Here is a 4,838-nt window from a genome sequence, read left to right on the forward strand (position 1 = left end):
AGTTCATTCAATTGAAGTTTGCGTAGCGAGCTAGCGTTGTCCAGATTGAAATTAAAATTTTTGATCGCCTAGTACGCTTTATGTTCCAGCTCCACAGGCAAGTGACAAGCCTTCCCATAGACAAGTCTAAAGGGAGACATTCCAATAGGGGTTTTAAATGCAGTACGGTATGCCCATAAGGCATCGGTCAATCGAATTGACCAATCCTTACGATCAGGGTTGACCGTCTTCTCCAAGATGTGTTTAATTTCCCTATTAGAAATCTCAGCTTGCCTACTTGTCTGTGGATGGTATGGGGTGCTCACCTTATGAGAGATACCGTATTTAGTCATTAAGCTCTCGAATGGTCTATTACAAAAGTGTGAGCCTCCATCACTAATGATGGCTCGAGGCGTTCCGAATCGAGAAAGGATGTTTTCTTTTAGGAATTTAATGACCGTGCGATGGTCATTCTTTCGACACGGAATCGCTTCGACCCATTTAGTGACATAATCCACGGCGAGCAAAATATACAGATTCTCAAACGATTGGGGGAATGGTCCCATGAAATCGATGCCCCAGTAATCAAATGCTTCAATGATAAGGATGGGATTCAAAGACATCATATTTCGACGAGACAATGCTCCCAATTTCTGACAACACTCACAAGCTTTGCAAAACTCATGAGTGTCCCTAAACATAGTGGGCCAGTAAAAGCTACACTGCAGAATCTTGGCCGTGGTCTTTTTAGCAGAAAAGTGACCACCACAGGCCTGTGAGTGACAGAAGGAGATGACGCTTTGATGCTCATCGTCTGGTACACATCTCCTTAGGATTTGGTCTGGGTAGTATTTAAATAAGTAAGGATCATCCCAAAAAAAGTTGCGCACCTCGGTGAAGAATTTCTTCTTATCTTGCGCAGTCCACTGTGTCGGTATGGCACCTGTAGCAAGATAATTAGCAATATTAGCGAACCAAGGTGAATGGGAGACTCGGAACAGTTGTTCATCAGGGAACATATCATTGATATGAGTCGCCTCAAGGGAATCAGATGTATTAAGGCGAGAAAGGTGATCGGCCACTACGTTCTCTACTCCCTTTTTATCTTTAATTTCCAAATCAAATTCTTGGAGTAGAAGGATCCATCGTATCAAACGGGGCTTAGAATCATTCTTAGAAAGAAGATACTTAAGTGCCGCATGATCTGTGTAGATAATGATCTTGGATCCGATCAAGTAGGACCTAAATTTATCCAAGGCGAACACTACAGCTAAGAGTTCCTTTTCCGTAGTCGAGTAGTTCACCTGGGCAGAATTTAAAGTTCTACTTGCGTAATGAATGACATAGGGCCGCTTATCTTTTCTCTGGCCTAGGACCGCTCCAAGAGCATAATCAGAAGCGTCGCACATAAGCTCGAAAGGAAGGCTCCAGTTGGGTGGCTGCATGATAGGTGCAGTGGTTAACGTGCCCTTAAGCTTGGTGAAAGCTTCCTGGCATTGCTCAGTCCACTCGTACGGAGCATCCTTTTGAAGAAGAGTGTATAAAGGACGAGAGAGGAGACTAAAGTCCTTTATGAATCGCCTGTAAAATCCTGCGTGTCCTAAGAAGGATCGCACGTCTCTGATGCTCTTGGGTGGGGGCAGGTTAGAGATAAGATCGATTTTTGCCTTATCTACCTCGATTCCCTTGGACGAGATGATATGCCCAAGGACTATTCCCTTCTGAACCATGAAATAATACTTCTCCCAATTAAGTACCAAGTTCTTTTCTTCACATCTTTTCAGCACACATTTAAGACTTTCCAAGCACTTGCTGAAAGATGGACCGTAAACAGAGAAGTCGTCCATGAAGACCTCTAGGTATTGCCCCACCATATCAGAAAAGATACTAAGCATACATCGCTGAAAGGTGGCAGGGGCATTACATAGTCCAAATGGCATCCTTCGGTAAGCAAAGGTGCCGTAGGGACATGTAAATGTGGTCTTTTCCTGGTCTTCAGGGGCTATCTCTATTTGGTTGTAGCCCGAATACCCGTCAAGAAAACTGTAATAGGAATAACCAGCTAACCTTTCCAGGATCTGATCAATGAATGGTAAAGAAAAGTGGTCTTTTCTCGTGACGGTATTCAACTTCTTATAGTCAATGCACATTCTCCAACCAGTAGTGACTCTAGTTGGCACGAGTTCATTATTAGCATTGGCTACGATGGTGATTCCGGACTTCTTAGGAACCACTTGAGTTGGACTCACCCATTGACTATCAGATATAGGGTATATAATACCCACATCTAATAGTTTAAGAACCTCAGCCTTAACCACTTCCTTCATATTTGGATTTAGTCTACGTTGTGGTTGCCGAGCGATTTTTGCATTATCCTCAAGATATATGCGGTGAGTACAAATCGAGGGATCGATTCCCTTGAGGTCCGCTATCGTCCATCCCAGGGCTCCTTTATGCTCAATGAGAGTAGATATAAGCATACTCTCCTGTTCTTTCTCCAGGTGGGCAGAGATCACCACCGGGTATGTCTCATCTTGACCTAAATATACATATTTCAAATCAGAGGGCAAAGGTTTTAGGTCAAGCTTCGGCGGCTTGAGGTTAGACGGTAGAGGCACTATATCAGTTTGTGGTAATTCTTCAAATTGTGGCCTCCACCGGTTAACTTCAAGTACCGGTGCAGTATCAAGTAAGGCACACGTCTCCCTAATCATGTCATCATCAAAATCATGGGAGTGGGCCAGGCATGTCTCTAGATAGTCAGAGGATAAGGTTAGAGGTATCGTATCTTCCACGAAAGAGTCAATCATGTTAATGTCGTGGAAATCGTCATCATCCTCTGCGTTGCTGTCGTTATTGAAAAAAATATTTGACTCCAATGTCAAATTTCCAAAAGACATAGTCATGATACCATTCCTGCAATTTATAATTGCATTTGACGTGGCAAGGAATGGGCGACCAAGAATGACGGGAATCTGAGTGCTCATGTTATTGATGGGTTCGGTGTCTAGGATGATAAAATCTACAGGGTAGTAAAATCTATCGACCTGGACTAACACATCCTCAATTATCCCTTTTGGTACACGAACAGAGCGATCAGCAAGTTGTAGTGTGGTTAGGGTGGGTTTTAATTCACCCAAACCTAACTGTTTGTATACCGAGTAGGGAATCAAATTGACGCTCGCTCCTAAGTCAAGAAGTGCGTGATCAATTCGATGGTTCCCGATTACACATGATATGGTTGGGCTACCGGGATCCTTGAATTTCTGCGGCACGTCTTGCTTCAGGATAGCACTCACTTTCTCAGTCAAGAAGATTTTCTTTTGAATAATTTTTCGTCTTTTGGTCGTGTATAAGTCTTTCAGGAATTTGGCATATGAAGGTATCTGTTTAACGACATCAAGTAGAGGAATGTTGACTTTCACTTGTTTCAACACCTCTAGGATATCCTGAGAGTTAGAAAGAGGTTTTGGTGAAACCAACCGTTAGGGGAATGGAGCAACTGGCTTCTCTAGAAGTTCCGGTTCTACTTTTTGTGGGGCATCACTAGATCCATCATTGTTGTCCTCTTCTGGTTCTTGAGGCTTTTCGGGCCTAACCGGAAGAGTTTTATCAATGATTTTCCCACTCCTAAGAGTGGTGATGGATTTAGCATGCCCCATCTGATTTGAAGAGCTGGGATCACTATTCTCGTACTGCAGTTTAGGATTGGGGAGAGGTTGTGCAGGAAGCATCCCATTTTCTATAACCGTCATACGAGAATCTATCTTTTGCATAAAATCTGTAATTCCCCGCATTGCCTGAGCCAGCTCTTATATAGGATTTTGAACCGGTTCCTCTTGAGGTTTCACTTGATTTGGATTTTGATTGAAGAAACCTGGAGGGGTAGCCGTTTGTCCATTCCTCCAACTAAAGTTTGGATGATTTTTCCAGCCAGGATTGTATGTATTGGAATTAGGTCCAGTAAAAGGTCTTTGATAGTTATTTACGGCATTGGCTTGTTCATTCAACACTCCTCGAAAGGCAGGTATTGTAGGACAGTTTTCAGTTGTGTGAATGTTGCAATCACAATGCCGCAAACAATTTCATTGACCTTATCCTTCTTTCCTTCCATGGCCTCAACTTTCCTTATGAGCGTGGTCACTTTACACTTGAGATCATCCTCTTCTTTCAAGAGATATAATCCACCTCTCTCCTTTAATTGAGTCGGCCTAGACATGGTGTTCGCCATTGGGTAATAGTCCCATGATTGTGTTTTTTCAGCGAGACTATCGAGGTAATCCCATACCTCGTCAACATCTTTGTTGATGAACTCTCCATTACACATTGTCTCGACCATTTGGCGCATGGAAGATGTCAATCCATCATAGTAAAAATTTGTAATGCGCCACGTTTCAAATCCGTGTTGTGGGCATGAACTGACCAAATCTTTGAACCTTTTCCAACATTGGAAGAATGTTTCATCTTCTTTTTGGGCAAAGTTCATGATCGCTTTTCTGAGGGTAATCGTTTTATGATGTGCGAAGAATTTTTTTTATGAATTCTCTCTGCATATCGTTCCATGTGCCAATGGATCTAGGACGCAGTGAATGTAACCACGTCTTAGCTTTCTCTTTTAAGGAAAAAGGAAAGAGTTTCAGCCTAATTGTATCCTCAGATACATTAGGAAAACATAATGTAGCTATAATCTCATCGAACTCTTTCAAATGTAAATATGGACTTTCTGATTCAAGTCTATGGAATTTGGGAAGGAGTTGGATAACTCCTGGCTTGATGTCCATTTGTCCTGTGTTTTCAGAAAAAATCATGCATGAGGGCATACTCACTTCCGCCGGTTGTAGATAATCTCGTAAAGTACG

General features: G+C 42.5%; 1 non-coding gene across 1 annotated transcript; it reads left to right on the top strand.

The window, feature by feature from the left end:
• The first annotated feature begins 4,376 nt into the window (after positions 1-4,376).
• Positions 4,377-4,483, top strand: LOC131247486 (small nucleolar RNA R71). Its single transcript, XR_009171777.1, has one exon. It is a non-coding gene; the product is annotated as a small nucleolar RNA R71 (small nucleolar RNA).
• Positions 4,484-4,838: the final 355 nt, after the last annotated feature.

Source organism: Magnolia sinica, chromosome 5 (genome assembly GCF_029962835.1).
Source record: "Magnolia sinica isolate HGM2019 chromosome 5, MsV1, whole genome shotgun sequence".
Lineage (NCBI taxonomy): Eukaryota > Viridiplantae > Streptophyta > Magnoliopsida > Magnoliales > Magnoliaceae > Magnolia > Magnolia sinica.